Here is a 27,295-nt window from a genome sequence, read left to right on the forward strand (position 1 = left end):
GAGACCACAATTCATGTGGAGTAGTGTTACCACAGCAACCAGCCTCCGCACATACTTTTGTCACTCAGAAGCGTTACAGCGAATGCAGGAGGAAATGACTAGGACTTCCTCGTCTGTTTTTTAGGTAGAAAGCGTTTTAGTCATCTTGCTAGCACCTCTGCTTTCATTTCTCAAAGTCAATTGAAATTAGTCTGAAAAGTCATCAACCTGGTATGCAGATGATCTCACTACCCAGCGCCACCTGAGCTCCAACAGCCCCAAGATACATTTCCTAGGCTCTCTTATGACTTAACCCGGTGGTTAGGATCCATCCCACCTCTCTAAAGGTTAGGCAGCCGTACTTTCTTGTCATCCTGTCATGCCACCCTATAGGAGGATACAGTTCACTCCACCTACCCTGGGTAAGTGATGTAGGACAGCAAAAATTACCTTTTGGAGGTAGGGCACCTCTCTCTCTGATTATGATCAGGCCGCCTAGCGTGCTAGATAAGCCTATTTGCCCCACTTCTACAGAGCAAAAACTGGTCCAATAATAACCCCTGAGCGTGCTGTTATTCTGTGCTGTAGATGTGTAGTGATACGTGTATCATGGAAGTATGGATGACACTTAAACTGTTTTCAGATCTGATGGTAAAATTCCTTCCAGCTTCAGCGCAGAAGAACTTGGGTCATAAAGGCATGTAACAGCAGGTAACGCGTGAAAGAGCAGCCTGCAAGGTCCAGCTGGTTTTGATGCAATATCTTACAGAATTCCTGGGTTCTGCGCGGCTCTGCCGCAGCTGAGTTGTGTTTATGGTTCCCACAGGAGAAATTCATAGGTGAAGTTTGTGCTCTGAAATTTTCTGACAAAACTTTCTTTAACAGTGTATAATAATCAACACAATCGTTATTACTTCCTGTTATGTAAAAATTATAGTGCTGTATCTGTTATTCACACAGCTTCTTTTTGCTCACACAGTCATAGCTCAGGCAGAGCTATGACTAATTTTGGAAAGCTAGGCTTGGTTTACACAAAGAGCAGTAGCAGAGTACACATGCAGCTGAGAAATACAAGCGTTCTGATTCGCTTTGCTGGTGTGAGCGTGGATCTGTGCTTAAGAATTCACTGGTATGGCCATGCCAAGGTAGCTGTGGTAAAGCTTTTCCTTCTTTTCCTCTCCTTAGGAAGGAAAGATGTCCTGGACTCTGACTTAGTAGCCAGACAGATTGGCACAAGGGCACAGGAAGTATTCTCCCCTTCCTTTCTATCCATTTCCTCCTCCTTAAAAAAGTAGAGGCCACAAAGAACTTGCAGTTTGTTCCGTTTTATGGATTTTTAAACCACTTTGTCATTGCTAGTGCCTTTTATACAAATCATTAAATGAGTAACCTTGCCTGCAGAGTTTTACAAATTAAGGGCCAAGTAACAGTCTCCAGTGAAGTACATCAGGGTTTTTAATGACTTCATGGACATTTGTTAAAGGAATAGCTCTTTTAAGTATTCGGTTTGTGTGGGTCGTTACATGATGTTGACTTAAATGAATTTCACTTGCAGGAAGTGCATGACTGTATTTAAAGCGCATGTTCAAATAAAGTATAAGAGGCTGGTTTCTCCATTGTGAAAATTAGCTCAAAATGAGTGGGAACCTCTGAAAAACAAGATCATCTTAGATATTAGATTATATTTAATTACTGCAATATATCTGTGCCTCCATATCTGATGTAAGCTAGATGGAGCACGTCATCCATACCTTGACAAAGGTCCTCCCACTTGGGTTCTCCTGCAGTAGAAGAGAACCTCATATGTGACTGGTGAACCACCTGCTAGTCTCAAACATGCTTTGGATATTTTGTATTGGAAACTGCTGGCTTACTGACATCAAAAATCACTAATGAGGAAAAGATCTTGTTTTGACAATTTGCTGCTGTGATTTTAAGCAAAAGAAAAATTTTGTAAATGTTAAAATATTTTATCTCTGCAATCTTTAAATGCAAAGTTTGGTTATTGCCTCTCTTCTCCCCTCCTCCCTGAGTCTCCCTTCTACCATATGTCCTTTTATTTTTGTGCTGATGTGGGGTCAACAAAAGCTTTCGCTGGACTCTGTAACTTGCAAAATGAGAGAAAAATATTAGAGGCTGGCTTAGTGTGGGAGTAGGTGGGTAATGAAATAGCGTCAGTGTAATGCTAGATCGGCTGTCTTTTAAGTCACAGCAAAAATGTTTGCACTTCATCCTACCTTGTATCTGAACCTTTAGCTGGACAAAACTTCTCATTATAACTATTTTACAGGTGGATGAGGACAGGCATGGAGTGGTTAAGTGATGTCCTATTTCACTTTCCAACTAGTAATTTACAAACTAGTAAACCATTTTCATGTTTAAACATGAAATTATAATCATTATATTTTATCACGGGAGTGAACTGAAAATGGATTCATTTTCTTCAAGTTAATATGAAATGCGATCCCAAATTGGTCTGGAGGTATTTATCCATGGTCCCTTAGTCAGTAACACGGTTACACTAATCTCCCTCAGTTGGGAAGGGGGAAAGGGGGAGAGATCATATAGTAACCGTACTCCTAAATTAATGGCAGATATTTTAATCTGGGGAGAATGCTCATGCTTCTGTGTGTATGAAGCAATAAATTTGTATATGTACGAATGAGGGATGCTGATAAGAGGATGCTGAGATAATGCCCAGTTCCCCCTGAAGAGATGCCCTTCTGATTTAGTTCTGGAAGGATGGATGAGACTGTCTCTCCCTGCCTCTAAAAGCAGAGTGAAATGGGGAAGACGAATTCTCTTGCTCCCCAAGCTCCTGTGCTCCTCTTGCCTCTGTTTCTCCCAGTGTCCACCATGCAGAGTGGAAAGGTCTCTGCCAGTTCCTCCCAGGAGGAAATGGACAGTTTTCTCAGCTCTGAAAGATGCTCTCAAGATGAACAGTGGGCAGGAAAACCAGAAAGCAGTGATGGAAGAGAGGAAACTCACCTTCCTTTTCACACCTCTGACTCTCCCCTGCTGTCTGCTTGAAGTCTTCTGCTCATCCCAGGATTCTCCTCAGTTCACTTCCTATCTTCTTTATGCCTTTCTTAACTTTTCTCCTTTCTTTTCCCTTCTGTTGAATGCCAGTCGTACCCATGACACCTGCCTCACAGGACCAACTGAAGATCGGTCCAGTAGTCTTTAAGAACTGCTTTGAGATTGTCAGAAAGTACCAAGTGTTTTTGCAGTAAGAACTGTTACATCCTTGGAAGGAAGTAGAGAGTAACCATGAAATTTTGACTTGCTGATTCTCAAAGGCTTGTGGGTTTTACTTTATGCCTGTCTTAGTGATAAAAAAGAACCTGCTGCAGAGTTTGTTTTAATACTGCAGCTGCAAAGAAGATATTTTGCTTGAAAAACCTATTAGATTATCAGCTGTGCTTTTAATGGAAATAATGGGGTCATTTTCATCAGGAAATAGATGTGCTTCATGCCAAGCTCTTTACCTGTCCTAGCAGGTGGAGAACCACAGCTGTTTGCACACTGCATTGTAATCACAGAAATAGTTTTCTGCTTAGTAGTGGCGTGGGTTTTGTGGTACGTAAGTTGGGGTAGGGCTCTTGCTATGCACTACAGTGGCAGACCCCCTGCTCGCTCCTGTCATACTGCCTTCACTGCCATAGTCCTTGTCATAACATGGTGGCCCCTGATGTGCTAAAACACACTTTCCTGTGGTGGGACATATGGGAGCAAAGCAGTTGCTAGCTGCGCTTCTGAAGCGGTAGCACCGGTCTTTAGTGTGGGTGTAGCATGACTTAGTAACGTAAGACCTCCACCATACCCTAAAAGGGTTGTTATTAGAAATGAGCCGCCACTGCGTTGTACTTGCATGGTACAACTTGGCGTTAGCTACAGCGCACGTTGTTTTGTTGTGATTGCCGCCATGTTGACAGTGTTTCTGACACTTAAGGGAAGATGGCATTGTCCTTACTCCAGTATACCTAGGAAACGTGAATCAGAATTTCTTGTCGTATATCCACCCTGTATCCTGATGTACTCTGTCAGCCCAAAGAGCTTTAAAATAATCACGTTCATCTAAGATCTTACAATGGAAATGCAGATGTTGCAGAAGGAGTGAAAGATTTTTGACAATAAAAAAGTTTCTTTTTGTGGGCTCTTGAAAAACAGGCCACAGACCAGTGCCGCTCGGGTCGAGAACTGCTGTGTTGGGACCAGTGTTTCCACCTCAAACCTGTGCGTGGTCCAGCTGTTGATGCCAGCCTGGTGCCTCTTGTTGCCTTCCTGCAGCCCGCGGCACAGGGCGTGCATGCGCGCAGTAACCCTGTGTTATAGTCGCAGGAGGCCGGGCCCCCTGTGCCCAACCACAGAGAGGTTGGTTCTGTCCTCTCTGCGCAGTATCACCTGCATAGCAGAGTGCATCGATGCGTCTGCAATCGGGTGCTCTCTTCAAAGCGGGATCTGGGCCACCTTCAACACGTGCTGTTAGTGCACCGGCCGCTCCTGCTGCTGGGAGCGCTGCTTGCGACTGCTTTTGTCAGTGACGCTGTCTAGAAAAAAGATGCTTAGAAACTTCTCTGATGCAAGCAGTCTCTGTATGGTTGTGCTATGCCACCCCTCCTGGGGAGAATTGTTCTTAAACAAAGGCAAGGTAAAGAGAGCAGCGTGGGCATTCCTCTCTTTGGGAACGAGAGATGCTCTAGTGAGTGTAGCATTGGCTTTGCCAAACAGCTGGAAGAGAGGAAGGGCTGCCAGTGTGCTCCCCTGAAAGGTTTTCAGGCGTGGGAACCTAACCAAAAAAAAAAAAAAGGGTTGAATTAGAAAGCTTGTCCTGGCAGAGCAATACCAAAGCCACAGGAAACCTGTGTTGAACTGGTGAGTTGAAAAGAAATCCTGCCTCGCTTTCTAAATATTTTTAAATGCACTTTCCTTATTGGCTTGAACTGCTCAGAAGGAGTCAAAAATACTGAATGATGTTACAGATAGTGACACTGCGGGTCTTGCTCGGGAGGTTGGGCGTACGTACGTCTTGGAAGAGAAGGACTAGGGTCGTATTCCTGCTGCCGAAAGTGTGTGAGCGGCAGAATAACAAGGGTCAAAGTCACTGCAGATGTTGATTTATTACAGAATGGTGCTGATACTGCTTCTAGCCCTTGGAAGCACATGAATTTTCACTGAAAAGCCAAATAATTGGGTAATGTGCCACCCCAAGTATTTGGTAAAATTAGACTTGAGGCTCTGACAGGCAGCTGCCAGAGATTAGTCAGAGAGAAGACACATGATGCGTGCAGTGTAGGTACCCTTCAGTTTGTTCTTTTCAGGGATATATCATACTAGGAGATGCTTAAAATTGTATTTCAAGCTCCACAGGGGTAATTGCCAGATAACAAGACTTGATCCATGATCACAGGTGCTGGAGTCAAGAATGTGATATTTGATTACGCAGGCAGGATGCTTTGACTGTACATACCATTATGATGCTCTTGTAATCACGCCTGCAATGAATAAGTTGCTTAATATCTCTCATTTCTCAGGACACCTCCCTTACCGTTCAGAAATGAAGAGATCATTTCTTCTTTCCAAGGGATCTCTGTTAAACTAAATTCATCCAGTGTTTTTGTTCCCTGTGCGGTCCAAGCGTTGGCAGTCCCTTTGCATTCTTGATGGATGATAAGGGAAGTAGCTAGATTTTTTTTCTCTCTGCAGATTTTCTTAAAGTAATAGAGCAATATCTTTTCTTTGGCTTTTATTTTCTGAGGAGTGCTGCTTGTCCCGGGGAGTCGGATAAGACAATGGGGCAGCCCAACAGACAACAGTTCGATAAATGTCAGTGAAACCCATGTTAAAACTAACTATTTGGTATTGTCTAAGGTACAGAAAAGAGCGAAAAATCTGTTTCTGTAGTCTGTTAGAAATGACGGCATCTCCCAGTTGGGAGAAAACCTGGCGGGGAAATCAGAGCAGCGCCAGCTGCTGCCCTTGACCTCTCTGTTGCTGCCTTCCCCTGTAAGGTGCTCCGAGCTTCGGTAGGCCGAGATCAGCACGCCACAGCCAGCTCTCCGTACTCCTCCTGTGCTTTTCCTGAGGAGGCCTTCAGGATGGTAGAGAAACAGGTACTTAATACAATTTCCCACTGTAAGTGCTGTCATTCAGTGAAGGACCTCAGAGGCAAAAACTGCAAGTGCTACTAACTCGCACGCTTGCTGGAAGCTACCTTTCGCCATGCAAATGCAAATGCAGTGGGAGAAAAATGCCTGCAGAAGTGCATAAGTAATAGAGAAATGTAAGTGAATAATAATAAGTAATTAAGTCATGAACTCTTTCACCCAATGAGCCAAAGTGATAAATTAAGCTTCCTGATACCACCTCAAGCAGTAAATTCTAAGGATGCTTTTTGAAGATCTCTGTACAATGTTAATAAGTTTAATTTAAAAATCATAGAAATATTTTTGCATTATAACTCTTAGGTACTACATAGTGTGTTGCTTCTAAAAATATGAAGTTTATGTGCATGTGTATATGATTTTCATTGTTTTAAACAGGCCTTAATACAATGCAGTGTTTTCTCTTAATGAAAGCATTAAAGGCGTAGTGGGAATAGAGTATTAGAAATATATGGTGAACAACAGAGTTTTCATCTTCCTTTCCGTCATGACCTGTTTTTGCATTGATACCAACTTACATAATCCACATCTATGCACTTGAGTCTGTCGCTACTGCCTGTGCGTTGGCTGATTTGGCAACAGCCAACACAGCTCCTTTTGAGAAGCTTTAGGTGACACCGGGACATCTTTAGGTGATCTGGTTATCCATGGAGTATCCAAATTCTTGTTGACGTTATTTCCCCAGCTATAACTCTTTGAATCCTGCGCGCTGGGCTCCCGTTGCAGGGACTGCTTCCAATGCCTGCTTGAGAGCTTGCACGCCATCCTCCGTTTCTAGTGTGCGTGCGAGCGTTTGGGGGCGCAGCCCCTTGTTCTGAGGCTGGTCTGGAGACAGAGAGTTGCATCTACCCTGTTCTGCAACTACTGAAGAGTTACATAACTTCTCAGTCTGTTTAGTTTTTAATGTTAGTATTGAACTCTGCCACTTAATTTCACAGTGAATGGCAGTAAGCATGATTTAGTAGATTACTTTTTGCACAAGGCTTGGCTGTATAAGCCTTGGCCGGGGAAGTTCGTTATGCCTCCCGTCTTCCGTCACTCCTGTTAACACTATATGAAGGAGGCACGTGACCGAAGCAGGTATTTTCCCTAAACCTTGGCTGTTCGGTGCATAGAGAAGGTTATAGCGCACGTGCACCTTATTCTTTAACATCCTCTCTCAACTGAAACGCTGCTTTACATAAAGATAATCAGATGTCTGTTGCTTTGGATTTGGTCATACTCAGCTCAGATCTTTAACACTACAGAATCTACAGCGAGTTCAGCTATCGAATTTGTCTGGATCCATAGGTTTCCCTTCATTAGTGCTCCTCCAAGCTTGGCCTCTACCTTTAGACTGATGTTTCACAACTGGATCTCTTAGTTTTTTGGCTTCCACGTGACTTCGCAACCATATTGAGAGGTCAGTCATTCTCCGAGTTGCAAAAAGATAATTTCTGAGGAACGCAAATACTACTTGGCATGCAGCAGTTTTTATATCAGGCCTATAATCTTTTAGGTTGGTGCTTATTGTGATGTACAAAATGTAACTGAAGCAATGATGAACTTCCATAATAGCAGATTGTAAATCAAATGTTTAACAGAACATCCAATTTTTATTTGCCATCTTGAAAGATTTCTCATGTGAGAAAGCTATTGCCATTAAAAAACTCCCCTAAACCATGCCCGTGGATCTGTCAGATCCAGACTGTATCGCCGAGGTTGAGACTGGTCACCATGCTGGTTCCAAAGTCATTTATAATGAAGACAAGAGCTAGTACAAAAGCATTTAACAAAAAGCTTTTCCATCCAAAAAGATGTTTCTGCCTACAGCTATGTTCTGCAACAAATATGCTGTTTGTGATGAAAAACTTGTCACAGCAATTTAAACCCAAAAGCAAATTTCTGGAGGGGAGAGAGTAGCTCAGAGTCCACAGCTAGCATCCCAACAGGCAGGCTGAAATGAAGGAAAGCATCAGAAAGGACACGGAGAAGGCCGTGCCCCCCCTGTCGCCCTTGGGTCGGAGAGCAGGGGCACCGAAAACGGCCAGTATGAGGCAGATCATGCTGCTACAACCAATCTGCAAAGAAACTAACCTGAACGTTATCTTTTTCCTTTTTGCCTGGTGTGCTTTATTTAAATCAACATTTAAAATGACTTGTTTTATACTGTGTCTGGGAACATGTAATCTAGCAGTCCACCGTTCTTACCAGTACTTGCCATCAAAACAAGATTTTACAAACTGCCATTGCTTTTGATGTCAGTGAAGTGCTAATTATTTCTGTGCCTAATTGCAAATTAAAGTGCAAATAGATGGTATGAGTACCATGCACACATGGTATACATGTATACCTGGTATACGTAGCAAAGGCAGCTGCATGCTAGCTTAAGATGCCACTCTCCATCCACTGTGTGGCAGAACTATGCTAGAAGGTTCTGACCTGCAAATTTGGGGTTTCTCTCTCTGGAAAAATATGATATTTTATTAGCCGGGCAGTGCTGCTGTGTTAGCTCTGTGCAGTCGGACGCGCTCTAGTGGGTGAAGGAAGCTGTCCCGTCCCTGCGGCGGGGCTGCACCCGCGTTCGGCAGCTCCCGTCACCTGTGGAGGGCTGCCAGGCATCTCGGCACCCTGCTCTGTGGAGGGTACAAGGCTGGATGTTGCTGCTGTTGAAGATGAGGATGCAATGCGGAGGACGGAGTGACTGGCAGGAGCGGGGAGTGAACAGAAAAGGCCAAAAAAGAAAAGAGGTGAAAGCGAAGTGCGCTGCTTGCAGGCACGCCACTGGAAGCACGGGACAAGCCGGTTGGGGAAGGGTGAGGGCGGCGGGCCAGCGCGCCTGGTCTCAGGCGAGGCACAGCTGAAGAGCGGGGAACGTCGCTGTCGCCGTTCGTGACACCAGCTCGCGCGGTCTGACAGCAGAGGCTGATCTGACGACTTCCGAGGAGTCTCAGGGCTGCTGGGAAATCGTCCTGTTCCTGGGGAAAAGTCAGAGGGCGTGCGGGCGTACCGTTGGGGTGTCCTGGCCCTTTGTGGATGGCAGGCGAGTAGCTGCCTGGGATGGACAGTTAGTGGTCTCCTGAGAGCTGCAAGCTCTCTTTCCCTTTTGGCAGTGGAAGGTGCAAGAATTAAGTAACTACCAAAAGGTGGCTGAGCTCCTAGGTTAATGAGCTCCTAGGTTAATGAGCTTCTACAGAAGCTGCATTTTGGAATCGCTTTTGCTCACTGAAAGCAATGTGACAGAACATCATTTATAGGTACAGTTACATTACAGAAAAATAAACCTCAACAAATATAGCCACTCAAATTACAGTAAAGAAACAACTAAATATGAAGCACTGAAATCAAAAACAAATATCACATTCAGTTATGTAGGCTCTGTGCTGTACTGGAATGAAACAATTTTATCAGGTACATCACTAATTCAGCCAAAACTTACACAAACCCTCATCCTTCCAAAAAAAAGATCTGAGGAGGCGGCTGCTTATTTGATCACAAACAACTTTGCAAGAAAATCAAACCTATAGTTTGAAATGCCTGTATGTTTTAATGCTGAAAGTAAGTCCTTATTTAATGTTCCAAAACGTGAACGTCATATGGTGCCTGGATTTGGGAGGGTTTTTTTTCCCCCCCGATCAACCCCTTCCCCCTGCCCTGGCTCCCCAAAATACAGATTCACTGAAACCAAATCCATACAAAGAAGGCTCAGCTTTAATAAAATTCCCAATTCAAAAGTTTTTGGAAGGAAAATAAGGCCCAGAACTATCAGAGCATCCTTTTTATTTCTTTTTTTTCTTTGCAACTGGAATTTGTCAGGGTTTTGGAGCCCAAATAACACTTTCAGCAGGGATTGGCTCCCAGGGGCTCCACTCAGCTCAAAGATCTATTGAAAATCCTATGTTAAATGCCAAAATATGAACTTAGATACTTCTGAATTTAGTGGGTAAAGCAGTTAAACCAGTCACAGAAGGCTCTTGCATCCATTTATAAAGCCCAGAACTGCAAGACAACAGATTAGCAGCATCCTCCATTGGAGAGGAACCTCCTGAAATTCAACAAAGGCAAGTGCAGGATCCTGCACCTAGGCAGGAATAACCCCACGCACCAGTACGGGCTGGGGGCTGCCCTGCTGGAGAGCAGCTCTGCAGAGAAGGACCTGGGAGTCCTGGTGGACAACAAGTTGACCATGATCCAGCAGTGTGCCCTTGTGGCCAAGAAGGCCAATGGTCTCCTGGGCTGCATTAGGCAGAGTGTTGCCAGCAGGTCGAGGGAGGTGATCCTCCCCATCTCCTCAGCCCTGGGGAGGCCTCACCTGGAGTCCTGTGTCCAGTTCTGGGCTCCCCAGGACAAGAGAGACATGGCGCTACTGGAGAGAGACCAGCGGACGAGGGGACTGGAGCATCTCTCCTGTGAAGAAAGGCTGAGGGAGCTGGGCCTGTTCAGCCTGGAGAAGAGAAGACTGAAAGGCGATCTGATCAATGTGTGTAAGTATCTGAAGGGGGAGTGTCAAGAGGATGAGGCCAGTCTCTTCTCCGTGGTGCCCAGCGACAGGACAAGAGGCAATGGGCAGAAACTGAACCACAGGAAGGTCCGTCTGAACCTGAGAAAAAACTTCTTCACTGTGAGGGTGAGTGAGCACTGGAGCAGGTTGCCCAGAGAGGCGGTGGAGTCTCCTTCCCTGGAGATGTTCACAACCCGCCTGGATGTGATCCTGGGCAATATGCTCTAGAGGACCCTGCTTGAGCAGGGAGGTTGGACTAAATGATCTCCAGAGGTCCCTTCCAACCTAAACCTTTCTGTGATTCTGTAATGTGTAGTCCTACCACTGGCTTTCTGCACATGCTGAGCAGTATAGGATCTGCGCCGTCTATCACAGTGGTGTTAGAAGAGAGGCTAAAAATGCTCTTGGGGACCAAAGGGAATTGAATTTATTTTCAGAACATTTTGCTGGTCTAGCTTATTACATGGTTTCTGCCATCAGTAGTGTTAGGCAAGAGCACAACCATAAGTGCCGTTTTGATATCAGTCTACTCAGAAGGGAGATGCAGTCACTCCTGTGATGTGGCCAACACATGTGTTTTCTCGAAGGCGCTGGTGTGCACTATGGCACGGTTTTCCTGCTATAAGTTGGGCCTTGCTGCTCCCTTGTCCTTATGTAGTGCGGCTTTCCGAACATGGCTTTGACTGGCGCCCGGCCATGTGCAGCCGGCATGGTCCAGCTGAACGCTGGGTCCCAGTCACGCGAGTCCAGGCGCTGAATCGCCAGGCTGGAGAGAGGCTGATGCTTTCCTGGACCAGTGGAGCAAGATCGAATCCAGCCAGTGCAGAGGGAAGACCGGCGAATGTGCTTTGTGTGAGGCAGCACGGGCACAGTGCACCGGGCAGTGGAAAGAAAAGTGTTTTTTTTAAAGATGATTCATTATTTATCTATCTACAGCTCGAAGTCAGATGGGTCCCTGGGTTTGGCTTGCAGTTTCGCTGCATACGTGTTCACCGCAGAGTTCAAACAATGCCAGCCTCCCCGGACTGTGGTTTTGTGTTTACTTGTTTAATCGATGCAAAGGTGTTGGGGGGGGGGGGGTTTGCCAGTTTTTTACCACCCGAGCGACAGACAGTGCCTGCCTGGAAGCTGACAACTTCAAGCCGCAGGCTACAAGTTCGGTGTCCCCCCGTCACGCACGTGACGGAGATCCTCTTCTCCGGCGTGGCGCGGAGCCGGCTTGCGGCTGGTGAGGGAGCTGCTGGCGAGCCGGAGGCCCGAGTTCCCCGTCTGTCGCGCGGGGTTCACCCGGGCCACAGCGCGCTCCTCGCCGGTCCCAGGCCCGGCTGCCGTTCAGCTGGGACGGGGTGTAGCCAACCTGCAGAGCTTTTCGGTTTCAGCGGGGGGAGCGAACCCCTCCGCTCGGGAGCGATCCTTGCATCCGCTTCCCTTTTCTCCTTATAATGCCGCTGGGAGGGGGATGAGCTGCATGGCAGCCCCAGCGGGCTGGGATGCCGCTGCCCCTCGCTGTCTCCCATCTCCTCCTTTTACAAAAGAGGCAACTGGAACTTGTCGTCCCTGCTGCTGGCAATCTAATAACTCTTTTTTTATAAACTCTGATAACCAAACACTTTTCTTGTGAAGACTGTACATTCCCCAAACTGGAAAAGCTCTGTCTGATGTCAAACAACAAACATTTTTGTTTCTTAACAGAATACGATGGAAAAAAAGGATAAAAACAAGCTTTATTTTCTAAAGTTTCCCATGAAAAACCCCTGCCCTTCCTCAAATAACCCTATTCAAAGTTATTTTCCTTTTAGAATCATTAGTTACAATAGTTTTTTAATGCTGTCATCTTGGTGCTAGTCAATTGTTGTAACGAACATATAATAATAGCTATCTTGAGAATGGTGTTAGTAATATTTGTACATATACAAATGATACTGAGTCATCAGTGACAGCTACTTCTGAAATTAGCAGATGGTGGCCCTAGAAGAAAACATGTTTTCGTGCTTTACCCCTCAATTTATTCCCAGACTGAATAAAGATAACTAGGTAGTAGCATCTGTTGATGTAATATTTCCTGTTAAACTCCATCTGCCTGTTGCATCTGAAACTGTGGTGTACGTATAAGGGTGCAAAAGGTATAATTAGAATTTTGATGTAACACAAACTGGTGTTGGTTTCAACATGTAAGATGGACGGCTTTTTTTGTACAGCTTTTAGAAGAGAGGGCATAAAAAGAGTAGTGATACACTACACAGAGATATGGTGCTGATTGCTAATTTTGGCACTTTGGTTATTGCTTGCACGCATGCAGCGCAAAATGTAATTTTTTGCCTTATCTGAAGCCAAGGCAGTTCTTGCACACTAGGCCTTGTAGTTATTTGTGTTGTTCCCTTGGAAGGGGGTCGGGAAAGGCTTGCAGAAGGGGTGAATCCAGCTCCTCTGCCTGCAAAGGCTACGTTACGGCATTGACACTGGTCTCGTGGGTATGACAGACTAAGCAGGGTTTAGAGCAGCTTTTTGCTGTTTACCTTTCTTTTGTTATGGCAACTGAAACACTTGCTAATTAAATAATTATTACCTAGCTTTAATAGACAAAGTGTTAAAAAACACATTGTGAGGTTGTTATTTTCTCTTCCCAAATTATAAGGGAACCTAAACTTGATTTTTGCCTTTTAAATGAGCTAACTTTTCAAAGGTTGGCCATCAGGCACGGTTGCACCCTGGACACTGGGGCAAAAACCCTCCTCGAGGGGCTGCCAGGGCGAAGGTCCGCGTGCTCGGCTCCCGGCCTGTCGCGCTGGCCTCGGCAAGGTCCGTCACTCCTGTGCCGTGAACTGAAGGCAATGTGCTGGGTTCGGCGCCGGCGAGGGGGCCTTGGGAGCCCTCCCTCTGCTCCTCCGTCTGCCTCTGCCTCTGGGCTGGCTTTTAATGCCTGAGGTTCAGATCGCGAATCCCCGACTTTTTCAGTCTTGTTCTGGGTTTCTAAGTGTTGCTATAACTGGAGTTATAACCCAGGCGCCAGTTTTATTGTCAGAAGTTTGTTCCTTCCTTTCTTGCATCCCTCACGCAGGTTGGAAGGGAGGGAGGATGTCAGCAACGTGCCAAGCCGTGGCTACTGTTTAAGGAACAGTTTTAACAGAAAAAAAAAGGGGAGGGGAACTGTTTCAATAGAACCAAGATACTTTGCTTTTATACTGTTCCTGGCATAATGCCTTTGCTTTGAGACTATCTTAAATACATTTCTTCATTAATAAGGAAAGAGATTTAAATAACCCAGAAAAAAAACAGTATTTTTCAGTTCGCCACCAAGTCGCACGGATGTGTTGTTCTCTGAGCTCCAGTTCTAGAGAAATAACAGCCATTCCCTTCACGTTGTTAATTCTCATCTCGCCTATACCATATTCTTCTTTGGATTTCATCAGCATCTAGTCTGAGTGGATTCATTTTTGGAGCCTTTGAGGGAAAGAGGTGTGGTACTAATAAAAAAGCCACGTTCAAATCCCTTCTTACATAAAAGATTTTTTTTTACAAACAGAACCTGAAATTTCACATTGTCCCTGGGTGTATATGGCTATATGTGAATATCTGCAAACAAAGACAAAGGGGTCATAATGACCCCCATAACTTTCTTTCACGTGCTTTTAACGTGTTAGTAAGATCCTGTCTCCCAGAGCATGTTTTGTGCCCTCCCAGAGACTCCTGACTAAGGTAGCTGGGATGCAGCCACCCCGTTCTGAAAGCGAAGCTGATTGAATTGCGTGAACTTGGCCAGCATGTGCCAGCTGGGCTCAGGACCAGAGTCTGGCCCTGGCCTGGCCCTGCTTGGTTAACCAGTGTGGTTTGTTGTCCATGAGTCTAACTGTTGTTTCTATAGCTTCTGTTGGTGCCGAACACTACGGGTAAGGTCACTAATGGGGAAACGTAGCAGAGTAGCTGAAAAGGAATAAACGCTACTCTCTGTCATGAAGGAAACCTAAAGTGGTATTTTTGGTGGTGAGTAGTTCAGCCCTGGAGGAGGGTTTTTAGGCCGAAGGCTCTAATGTGTGTGCAGGTTTTGTTGAGCAGGTTGAGTTTGTTGTGGTTGCAGACAGCTTCGTCGAGGCTCAGCAACAGGAACTCTGTTTCTCATGTTCCTCCAAGACTATGCAGCCCCCTCCCATGTGCACACAGGCACACACAGGTTAACAGATGGTTAATGCCAGTAAAACTTTAATTTTTTTCTTTAATTATTTTGTTCCATTGCTAAAATTCGTTTGATGCAAAGTCTGATACTCTACCAAAGGTTAAACCTGAGCAGTTGGCTGAATCAGCCACCAGATGTCAACGTTCTTCTGCAGAGACACACTTCTGCATTGGGCTGCATTTCGGTCTGTCCTGGCCTTCTTTGGTTAACTGAGCTGCTAATCTTCTTTTCCTAGCAGGCATTTGGGTAACAACGTGGATTTTTAGTACTGAACTATTAAGGTTATGCTATGTGAGAAGTGTTTTTGAGAACTTCAGTTCCACTCAAAAGTAGTGAAAAAAAGATTTTTCTGTGGAACCAGAACCTCAGAGAGTCTCCTTAGGATTGCTGCCCAGGGGTGACAACATTCCTCACCTGCCCCAGGCCGCACCTGCCACCTCAGGACGTGCTGGCAGGGGGACGGGACACGACCCTAAGGGATGACAGTGGTGCAGTGAGGTCCAGGCTGGAAAGAAACCGCAGATGCTAAGCCCCATGGTGTAGGCAGGCACTGGGAAGGGAGCAGCAGCTGCGTGGGAGAGTAGTTTCTGAGGGGGAGAAGGGACAAAGAGGCAAGATACTCCACATCTGAAACAGTGGATTATCCCCCGCGGACAATATGTGCACGTCCTGGAGGAGCCAATGCTCACGATGTGCTCGCAATCTCCCCGAGCAGGCTGACATTAAACACAATCTAATCAGGGCCGCAGCAGGTGCAGAGAGATTCAGGCATTGTCACCACTGACAGCAACGGATGTCTTGCCAGGGAATAACTGTTTGCCATCATGTGGCATGGGAAAACACATGTGTTTTATTGGGAGGTAACTGGGCCAGAGCAGCTGGGGGTGGGGACATGCTGCTGACCCACCTCGCCATCCTACAGGGACCACTCCATCACCTGGGGACCCCTTCCAGCAAGATAACTATCCTATATTTGTTCCTTTTGTGAGAGACAAACCAAAAGACGCTCACCACCTGCCCTTTTGTACAAAAGAAGCGAAAGCCACCAGAGACTGTCTCAAAGAAGGCTGATAAAACTGTAAACATGCGCTGCCCCTGGACATTGAAACCCTCTGGGCTGAGTCTGTGCTTAGGCTGGATGATCCCCTAGTTCATCCCCTCCCTCTTCTGTAGGACCTGATCCTTCTGCCTCCTTTTACGTCAAACAGGAGAGGGGTATTTCCAGTGCTGGGCACATCGAATTAGCCACTTTGCATGCTACATGGTGATGCGTTATGCAAGCAGAAATGCCTCCCTACCCTCTCAGAAATGACTACTGGATGTATTCTTAAATATTTTTGGTGTTTAGGTTGTTGGGTGTTTTTAAGACTTTAGTAACACTTTAGAACACTCGAAGGTTGCACAAGACAGGGAAGCAGGTGATTCTGATGCGGAGCAATTCCCTCCCCGTCACCATGCGAATATATGCAAAGTTATCTAGGGCAGAGTGTGCAGCCGCAGGTAATGCCAAAGCCCAGTAATGAATTAAGCTATCTGGTAAGGACCGCAGATGTTACCCGAACGAGAGGAGTTTTGGAACAGACACTTGGATTCTCACGTTGATGGTAGAGGAAGGCCAACCGTCTATTAATGCCATTGGTTTCCTTTTGTTTAAGTCTGCAAACATGCTACCTTTTGTAACTTTCTTCTGGACGATGGCTTCAGACGCTTCATTTTCCTCAGAAGATTTTATGCTGATATTTATAAACTTGCCTTGTTTTCATTTGTAGTTAGCCATTTAACTCCTAAATGGACTTCTAAAACCCTCTGCAGGGCTGTGTTTGGGGGGCAGGTCTGTTCCCTGGCCTATCTTCTGGTTCTAGCAAATTCCTCAGAGAAGGTTTAAGAACTTGCCGTGGGTACGTACATAAGGATTAGTGAATCTATGGTTTTAGATTTGTCTGTCCTTCATACTTGTATACGTATGTATACACATGAGGAATATACATCTGTGCCCTTAATGCTGGGTCCTCAAGTGCTGCTGTCAGAGCGTGAGGAAGGCAGAGGCAAAGGGCTGTTTTCCTCCTCATTGCCCACATTTGAGGGTGCAGGGTGAGACCAGCTGGCTCCCAAGTGGTGCGGGGTTGTCGGATCAGCAGCTGCATGCCATGGGAATAACTGCATTCTGGGACATTGGAAGCCCTTTGGACATGTGAAAGCTGATCATCGCATATGCTCAGCAGCATGGCTGAGCTGGCAGAGCCAGGCGGTGGGCTTCTCCCTCCAGCGGAGCCTGGGAGCACTGTTTTGTGTTCCTACGAGACGTTCAGCGGGGCAGGGCTCCAGCGCGCACCGTGCTGGCAGGCTTGGGCTCCCCAGGAAATGCAGAAGCAGCCCCATTTCTTTCACAGCGGTATTGGGGGTCTTTGCTGGAGGTCACTCAAATTCTGTGGCCATTCCAGGTCTCACCCCACATGTCAGCACACTCAGTGCTGCACAGGAGTCTTGCCCTTGCCATGGCGCCGGGGAGACTCCTGTTTTTCCTGCACTGGTACAAACATAGAGGAGAAGCAGAGAGGTCCCCTGTCTCCCAGTAGTCTGACAATTGGGGCTGTCTTTGGGCCCTGGAAAACTCGAGGTTGGACTCCTGCTGCTGGAGGAAACCAAGTCTTGTCTGTCCTCTTGCCTAGGGAAGCTCCTCTAGAAAAAGGAAGCAATACCATGCAGCACCACATATTGACTTGATTCACTGGAGAAAAAAGCATGCATGAAAAATACCCTCCAGAGGCTGACAATGGGAGTCCTGAAGGAACAGTGGTCCCTTGACACCAGGCACGTGGTACCTGAAGACCCTTCTGCATATGCTGAGTGTCTTGCTGATGAGTTTTAGGCAGATGTTTGCTGACTGCAGGCACTCCTTGTTCATCATGCTGGTTATTTCGATCCTGTGTGGAGACATAGCTTCCTCTGGGCATTGGGCACCTGAAAGCTGGGGACATCTCAGCTGCTTCAGTGATACAAAGTGTCCCCAGATGGTGCTCTGCTTGTTTTTCTCTTCTTCACCTTTTGTGTGGCTTTTTCTGACTGCTTAGGAAGCTGGGACGCCATCAGAGATCTGGTTTTCAGTGCTGTATGTGAATAAGATCATTCTCAAAACCAGAAGAACATCCTCCCCGCTTACTTTCCTAGTGTTTGTTTTGTTTTGATTCTCCACAGCTGACATATGTCCCCCAAGGACTTTTGAACAAAGCAGGAGATCTTTGTCAGATTATTTTGGTGCCTGATTGCACAGATGATTTGAGACTTCATACCAAAATGCCAGCACCAGGCCCCTCTTTTGTGGCAGCAGGTCAGGCTGACCCCAGTACATCCGCAGCTCCTCTAAAGGGGGCTGCCCAGGGCGCTGGCATCGCCTGAGGGAGCAGCAAGGAAAGCTGACCTTGTTTGTGCCCAGCCTGCCCTTCCACGGGATGGCAGTGCTTGCACAGGTATGGACTTAACGGTCCTGCTCTTGGGCAGGATGAACATCAGCTCTGCACAGAGACAGTGCATCCAGTGGCTGAGGTCAGAAAGGTACCAACTGCTCTCAAAATCAGTTTGAAAATAATGGTGGTGGGCTGGCCAGGCGCTAGCACCTCTTCCACAGCCCGGTCTGTGGAAGCCTCTTCCTGCCTGTCTCCTGGTGCAGGCAACAGGGCCTTGCTAGAGCTCCCTGTGCAGACAAGCTCTTCAGGGCATGTTTTTCCAAACTTGCTTTGTGCACTTGGTTTCTCAAGTATAGCTGGTTTTGTGGTAGCAGTGTGCATCAGAGCCCCCCATTTCCCACCACAGGGACAGCTCTTGGTGACAGGATGCAGCAGCAGCCCCGCAGCTGGGGCTCACTGTCTCTCTGCTCCATGGCTCAAAACCTGGGCATGACAGATATAATGTCCCTGTTGTCCTTGTCCTTGTCCTCCTCCACAAGCTGTGCTGGATGTTCCCCATAAAGCAATTCAGGAACCAGCCTAGGGACATCTGTGTGTCCTAGAGGAAAGGGGAGGTAACTTTTTGTGATGATTTTTATTCATTTCAATAAAATCCCTCATAGCTCCTAATGCTGCAAAGACATTCCTGACTGGGCTGTTATCTTCTGGTAGTTGGTGGTTTAGAATTCTCAATTTTGGCAGTATTCAGGTCTTCTTAATTTTGAAATTTTTTTCCTTAAGAGACATTATCCAAGGAAGAAATCATACAGTACTATTAAATCTGCACACCTCAGCTTTCTATGCTTTGCTGTTTGGGTATGGAAACTGGACATAGCATCACTCCGGGGGGGGCTTCATAACCAGGAAGTTATGCTTATTAACACTCTAAATGATATATAACACAAGCATCTGTGAATTATGTTTGGTGAAGAGCTCACCATTAATTAAATGGCAATTGTATAGACAGATTTTTAAATTTTTTATTGTACCCTCACAATATTGATAATTTTACAGGACAAAAGCAGATGTTAATCAACTTCTCAGGCCTACATTCATTCTTGACTTATTCCCCAAACAAACAACCTTTAGCACAGTAGCCAGCTCAGCTGTCAAGTGTGAATGTCATTAAATACTGTTGCATGGAAGAATCACAGAAGAGGTAGCAATATTTGAAATCTTAAAGAAATGGAAATGGTGATGATGGCACCTGTTTTTCCCAAGGAGAGACCATTTTCCATCTTTGTAGCACAGGAGGTGAATGAAATGGAGCTCTCAACAGTCAATACAGCAACAAACTGAGGACTTTAGATGTCTCCTAACCTTCTGTAAAAATCATATTTTCTTAAAATGATCACTAGAGAAAAATGATGTGTGTAATAGGAAAGCTTGTAAGGGGTTTTGCAGCGTGGATTTTGGTGTGTGCGGGGTTTGGTTAACTGTTTAACATAAATATGAACTTGCCAATATTTTGAATATTCTAGATTGAATCCAGGGTTCTAAATCAATATATACCAAATGTAATACTCAGCTGCAAACTACATATATGTTTTTCCCCAATCTTATCAAAATGTTTGATCAAAGCCATTGCTACCTTCTACTTGACTGGCTTTGGGATGTAATAGGAAGTGTCATTTATTGTAGGAGTTCTCATATTTTTTCCGTTATATTGATTGCGTACGTAGATACTAGCTGATAAGCACAATTAAAACCTCCTTTACATATACTTTAGGAGAGAATGCCCATACATTTATCACAGCATAGTTATGTTTGTTGTTGTCAACCTGTGAGCAGCTTGTGTAGTGGCACCCCTGGGAACAGATGCCTTCAGGGAACTGGATCTGTGACCAACCCTGTCTCTTCTCTTTCTCTTTAGTTAGAATTTTTGACTGGGAAAAAAAGGAGGGGGGGTGAGTGTTGGCAAAATCTACAGGAAAATATTTTTCTTATTTATTCTTTCATTTTTGCCCTGCCTGGCTCCATCAAAATTAAGGACTGGAGCGTTCACTGTCGCTCCGGCCCCGAGTCGGTTGCGGGCCCCCGCGGGGCCATGGCCCGAGGGGCGCCCAGCTGCGCCAGCCACCGCCGCCTCGCGCCGCCTCGCGTCGCCTCGCGCCGCCTCACGCCATCTCACCTTGCCTCCTGCCGCCTCCCGCCGCCCTGCCGCACCAGCCTTGCTTCGCCTCGCCTCGCCTCATGTCGCCTCGCAGCATGGCGCCTCGCCTGCCTCCCCTCGCCGTGAGTCACCTCACTGCGTGTCACGTCGCCTCACGCCGCCTCGCCTCCCCTCACCTCGCCTTGCCTTGCCGCACATCACCTCGCCTCTCGTCGCCTTGCTGCGTGTTGCCTCACTGTGCGTCGCCTCGCTGTGCGTCGCCTCGCTGTGCGTCGCCTCACCTGCCTCACTGCATGTCGCCTCACTGAGCATCCCCTCGCTGCATGTTGCCTCACCTGCCTCGCCTCTCGTCGCCTTGCTGCGCATCGCCTCGCTGGCCTCGCATCGCCTCGCCTCTCATCGCTTCGCCATGCGTTGCCTCGCTGCACATCGCCTCGCCTGCCTCGCCTCTCGTCGCCTCGCTGTGTGTCACCTCGCCTGCCTCGCCTCTCGTCGCCTCGCTGTGTGTCACCTCGCCTGCCTCGCCTCTCGTCGCCTTGCTGCGCATCGCCGAGCCAAGCCTTGCCTCGCCCCACGTTGCCTCACCTCACCACGCGTGGCCTCACCATGGCCGGCGGCCTCGCCAGCGCCCCCGCTCCGAGGCGGCGTGGGGCCGCGGTCGAGGGCGCCAAGGCAAGGAGCGCCACCCTGCGCGCCCGCCCGAGCCCCACGCCCGCGAGCGCAGCGCGCCTCGGCGCCGGGCAGAGGAGCTGGGTGAGGCCGGATCCCACCCCTCCTCTCCTGTTCGAGGACGGTTATTCCCTACGTTATCCGGCCACCCCTCTTCTCGGTCTGAAACCTCACAGGGTCTGGATGCCTACTCCTGCCCTCAGAAGGCTTTTCCCGCTCCCGCACCCTGATGGACGCGGCCGCCAGGAAGCTTTGTCAGCAGCGGGGCTCGCTGCGCTCTCCTCAGGATCAGCCCTCCCCGCCGCCGCAGCCGGCGGCCCTGCTGCCGCCTCGCAGCTGAGCCCCGCGGATGCCGAGACACAGCCGCGCGAGCGCGGCAGCCAGGTGGGCCGGCGGTTCCCCGGTCCCCGTCTGCTTAGGATTTTGTTCAGTAGAGCTCTCCACAGCAGCAGCAAAGGAAGGCCTCGAGTACAGAAAATAGTGTTATTACACAAGCTGCATGGAATTTCTATAATCCTGACTCATCTTGTATAACCTTTGGAGGTGATGAGTCAGATGTCCTTCCTCCAGCAGGAGACGCCAAGAACCAGCAGAGAACTTTTGAGACTGCTGGAAAGATCCGCAGGCTGTGCCGGCTGCAAATCAGCAAGCCTCCTTTATTTTCATTTTGGCTTCAACTGTACAAACAACGCAACGGAGAGCCCAAAATCAGCAACCGCAGACAGGCAAGGCTGCTAGAGGTACCTTCCTCTGTGAGGACAGCGGGTTTCCGGAGGTAAACACAATAGAAAGATAGCAGGAAAAGTCACTCCTGTTGGAAACAACGCTGCACCTAATTCAGCTTCTTCCAGCTCTAAAGGTTTCCTGACTGGCTACCGTGGGCTTTCTTTTCACACTTAATTCTTCTGATGACTTGCTCAGAGCCCAGCTCTGGATGTTGGGGATTTTATTTTATCCTTATTTCATTTTGTGTTTATTCCGTTTTACCGGAATAGCTCATTTCTGTCCACAAGACCGAGACACAGAGGGGTCAGCGCACCTGGACTTGCTGCCATTTTACCGGGCAGGCTCTGGAAGGCAGAAGTAAAAACACTCCTGCTGCTGCTGTCTAACACCTCCTTGAACTTGCCTCCAGAGGCTGTGCACATATTGCTTTAGGTGACACTAGACACCTGCGTAGCGCCAAGCTTGACTGCCAGTTGTCACCTTTCAGGTACCCCGTTCTCCGGTTGTTTCTGCGCCAGATTGCCAGCTGGCCTTCTGGGCAGTAACGGGAACCCTGCAGAAAGGGGTGTACAACACACGGTAAATTCTACGTTGAACGTCACGAGCTCATTGGCGTCATGAGCTATGTGGTGTTCCAAGACGCAATAAAGAAAGAAACATTCTTCTAACATCTGTCACAGATCTTCCCAAAAGACAGATGCGCCTGTACCAGTATGCCTGTTCTCAGTCCCCTGGTTGGGTTATGTAGTCTAGTGTCTTCTTTCACTTCTAACGTCAGGAGAAAGACGTACCAGGAGGACAGAGTCATGTACAATGAGTTCCTGTTCCTGCGGTGAACCTATGGCTGAGAGCAGCAGATGTTCCCTCAAATCAGCAGGCGCTGGGGAACAGCAGGGGTCTTCAGCTGGAGAAGCTGTGTGGCGTGTCACTAAGAGCAGGCAAACGCCGCCGGGCCAGGTGGCCAGTGCCTAACTGGTTTATTTGCTGCTGAGCTGGAAATGACAAGTGTATTCCCCCTTTCTCAGTGCTGTGTCTTATCAAGAGCGCTGGGGGTTCACACAGGGGACGAGACCTCACCTGCTCTGCGTTGAAAAGTGAAAGAAATACTCGTGGGCACCAACGTACACATGCCCAGAGTTTGCAAGAAAGCATGACAGGGAGGAGGGAAAAAAAGAATTCGAAGTTACAGCTTCAGCCCCCTATTTGTGTACCTGCCTCCAGCTAGAGAAGGCTCAACAAAAAGGGGAAAATCAGCTGCGCGCTGCACAATCTGTCCATGCTGTTCCTTGCATAATCCCACGGCTTCAAAACCACTCCCTAGCTCTAAGTTTGCTAAGTCCCTTCACTGCTGCAGATTTGTGAGAAGCAGCTTCTTAGAAAGAAAAAATTAAAAAAGAAAAAAGAGAAATAGCTGTGATAAAAACAACTCTCCACAAAGCTGAAGGGTTGGGGTCTGTTTGGTTTCATTTCTAGGATTCATTTTACTTTTCTCTTTGGCTCTTCTGCTCAGCAGTTGCTTTTCCTGCTCCACCTCAAAGCAAGCGCTGATCACCTTACTGCAAGAAGCAGCCTTTCAGCAGGCCCCACGCACCAGCTCGGTACTACTTCGTGCGTTATCACAGGTCTGAGTTTTGCTAAATTAGCTTTAAGCTATTGAGTGGGATTAACCATTTCGATTTTGCACCTAGTGCGTTGCAGGGGACTTGCTAGAGCTGGTACCTTCAGTGAGGGCCGGGATCTCACGCAGTTATTGAGGTTTCCATGAAATGCTCTGCAGGAACAGGGAGGGTTCAGCCCTGCTCTCCCGCTCCCACCTGGTATCCGAATTACTACTATGTGGTTCCAATTAAGTGTAGGTTTTTTGCACCTGCTTTTAGTGAGAAAGAGACAAACTCCCTTTTTCCTGCCTGACTGCTCATTAACTGCTGTTCCTCGATTTTTTTCCCTTCAAAACGCAGAGGTGGTAGCTGCAGCTGTCCCCCTGCACCATGGCCTGCCCTGGGCCCAGTGCCCAGCAATGCTCAGCAGCCACAAGCACCGGGGACGTTGTGCCTCTAAGCTGTCCTGGTTTTGGTACCGTTTTCCACCCAGGATGTCACTGCACCTTTTCAGCTGTGAGTGGCAAGTAAACTGTGCAGGTAAAGGGCCAGTGCACCCTGAGGGGAGTGCAGTGGTGACAGCCGCAGCCATGGTTAGTGACCTAGCTCATTTCTGTCCGCAAGACCGAGACACGGAGGGGTCAGCGCACCTGGACTTGCTGCACCTTCCCAGACCCATGGGAAAGGGGCCAGGCCATATTCCTCCGAACTAGCCTCCAGCACAGCTGACATCTAGGCGAGTAGAGAGCAGCGTGGGTGGCCCAAAGCCCTGTCCTTCACCTACTTGTGGCAGGGCAGCAGCAGGGGGGTCACTGACAGCATCTGCCTCTGCTCATGCAGGCAAGCCGTGGCTCAGAAACGGCAACAGAGACCAAGCCTTGCAGCACCCTTGTGGGTAGAGAGACAGTGTATGTGTAAGTAGTCATATCTGTGGGCAATTTATTGTTACGTACTTGCTTCACTGCTTGAAGTGATGTAATGGGTAGTTAGTAGGATATATGCTTGACTGCACAAAGATTTTCTAGTCTGAGAAAATTGTATCAGGTATTTTTTAAAACAAAATATATGCATTGTAAAAATACTTTTTCTCCTTCTTGTCCTGATTATAGGATTCTAGCCCGAGAGAACAGACATTCAGCAGTTGGAAGGCTGCTCCTATAGGGAGCACCTAGCAAGGCAGTGCCATGCAGAGGACGGTCTGATGGTGAGTGAACCAGAGGATACAGTACCTGACACCTAACGGACGTTACAGTAAAGAAATCATCCCATAACCTTGTGCAAGGTTCAGCTCCAGCCTTTTCCTCCCATTACTGTGTAAATGCAGGTGAACATGCAGCATTCAAATAGCTGTTGATAGCACCATCTGCAAAAGGCTAATGGCTCATTCATTAAGCAGTGGGAGCCACAGTCTAATCAGATATTGTATGATGAATAATTCAGAAATAATTCTCGTATCTTTGAATAAATATCAAGAGAAGGAAGGAAAAAACCCCATACATATGGCATATTAAGGGAACAAAACAGGCATTTTTCAATGTCCTAGGCTGATGAGCTTCGTTATACTGGATGTTAATCATGCAGGTGGCTAATGCCTGCAGAGAAAGCTGAGTGAGAGGTTTCTAGCCCAGCATTTGGAAGGTGTTAGTAAGCAGAAAAGACCATAGCTCATAAGTAGGTCCATTAGCTCCGCATTTTGTAATCTGTACGTAGCCCTGCTGTGCAATTTGCTGTTGACACAGGCAGAGGGCTGAATTTGTGAAGTGATGGCTAGGGACTGGTCCCGGTCTGGCCTTCTGTAGTGCTCTTCTGGGTTGCTGGGCAAGTCACTTTGATCAGCGTGTGCTGTCCCTCACCCAGCTCCTTTCCACACACACGCACCTGCACCCCTTTCGTTGGAGTTAAGCAGTGCTTTAATCTAACCTAATTGTTCTGCTGGAGTGCATGGTGTGGCACGTCAGCAATGCTGATTGGCAAGCTAATTTTTCAGTGGGGCCTCTGTGCGGCTGATACAGATGTTATAAACAATTCCAGTTGTTTGAGAGTGTTTTAGTACAAAACAAGAACAGTCTGCAGGTGTGGACAAAGCGTGGCTGATGCAAACCAGCGTGGCAGCAAAGGAAAGTCCTTCATGATGTGCTCAAGTAAGGGAGCCACAGAGTGGTGTGAGAGGAGCTGGAGCAAGGGTTGCTTCCAGCAGGGTCTGTGCCTCCCCTTTTCCTGTCTCAATCTTGTGTTCTTCAGAAGTAGTATTCCAGCACAGAATAAATGTCTTTCCAAGTTTTGACAAAGACTGTAAAGTTCATTTGTAAAGTTCTATTATTCATTATAAAATTCTGTTCTAAAAATAGCACATTCTGGGCTGGAAACCTGACTGTCCCCAGATCACTGTTGGTCAGAGCTCTATGTCTAGCACTGACGTAACCCATATGGATTTTTTTGACTGCATTAAAACCTCAGTAGCAGATAATGAGCCAGAGTCGTGCTTAAAAACTCACTGTAAAGATACTGATGCTGCCAAGTGTGATATCCAGCCATCCAGGCAGCACTACTGGAAAGGTGCTGTGTGGATCTGGAGGTGTGGGTGTCCTGTATTAGGTACCTTCCCAATGATGAATACCTGTCTTATTTTCTCTACTTCCTTTCTGAGGACTCAGCACTTTTCAGATACCCAATTTCTTCTTTTTCCTCTTTTTCAAGCAAAAGAGCATTCCCCCTGTATAGATACTACTGGGGCTTAAATTCCTCCATAAACATGCCCTCTTATCTATATATGCAGTGACCATGCAGTACTAAGGAATGAAAAAGGATGCCATTGCAACCCTTCCCATCATGTTGTAGACACAGACATGGTTCAGCTGGATGCTCCTGACAGGATGAGATCCACACTTCTGCCAAGAATTGCAGGTATGGCTGAACTGAGGTCTGGATCAAGGCATGTATGGGCTCCAGAAACCATCTCTGCTGCTCAGCTTTTTGTCATTTGCATGCTGTAGAGCCTGATGTGGGCCTGCCCTCACCACAGGAGGACACAGATCCTCTGGTTTGGTCTCTGGAAGAGCTGCAAGGCTCTTCCCCCCTAACTGCCATGGGTGCCCTGCGGCTGAGGAGTCCTTCCGGAGCCCAGGGCTGCAGCGAGGTCAGCGGCTCACACAGCTTGTGTCTGCGTCCCTGCCTGCAGTCCTTGGCTACGGTGGCAGCGGGCACGCAGGATGCCTTATGCATGCAGCCCTCTGTGGAGGCCTTTCAACTGTGGCTAGGCCAGGAAAGCCCGGCCAGGGCACGGCAACTTCAGTTTCAGCCTGGGTGAATTTTGCCAAGAAGTCTGCAATGGAGATCTGCTAAAATAGCTCAGCTAGTCTGTCTGTCACCAGGGTGAACGCAAACCTCACTTCTATAAATAGTGCATCAGGAAAAGCGAACGAAGGACGTGCTCAGAAAACCATAGCAATTTCATACTGCTGGTAGAATGACTTAAGGGGCCTTCTCACATCTGCTCTGGGTGATTCCCTAGACAGAGGCTATTTTCCTGTCCATGGCATGGCTCTCCCAGGGAGACGTCCCTAGTACAGGCGTGAGTTACACCATTGCAGTCTCCTCGGCTGTTTTTGCTAGTTGATGTTTAGGGCCTTACAGACTGGTTTGTAGCTGCAGAAATAAAGGAGATACAGAAAGAGATGAGAGCTGAGAAGTGTTTCTGTGGCAGAGTCCACTTCAGTTACAGTGAACGCACAGGAAGAGCAGGTTGCACACAGCGGCAGCAGCACTGGGAATCCTGGGCCCACCCTGGCAGGGCAGCCGGCCGCAGCGCTGCCAGCTCCCTTCGGCCAAGGACTGCCTCGCTGCGTGCCAGCCGAGGCCTCCCGGCCAGCCCCGTTCCCATCCAGGCCAGTCCCCCTCTCTGCCTCGGCTCCAGCCCCTCCTGAAGCCTTGCGGATGAAGGCTGCCGCTGTTT

The 27,295-nt window shown here is 47.7% G+C and overlaps 1 long non-coding RNA gene across 1 annotated transcript; it reads left to right on the top strand.

Moving 5' to 3' along the window:
• Nucleotides 1-304: 304 nt before the first annotated feature.
• LOC138064486 (uncharacterized) lies at nucleotides 305-24,536 on the top strand. The gene is made up of 3 exons (XR_011137752.1): nucleotides 305-401; nucleotides 23,259-23,367; nucleotides 24,453-24,536. It is a non-coding gene; the product is annotated as an uncharacterized lncRNA (long non-coding RNA).
• The last annotated feature ends 2,759 nt before the right edge of the window (nucleotides 24,537-27,295 follow it).

The sequence above is a fragment of the Struthio camelus genome, chromosome Z (genome assembly GCF_040807025.1).
Source record: "Struthio camelus isolate bStrCam1 chromosome Z, bStrCam1.hap1, whole genome shotgun sequence".
NCBI classification, from domain to species: Eukaryota; Metazoa; Chordata; class Aves; order Struthioniformes; family Struthionidae; genus Struthio; species Struthio camelus.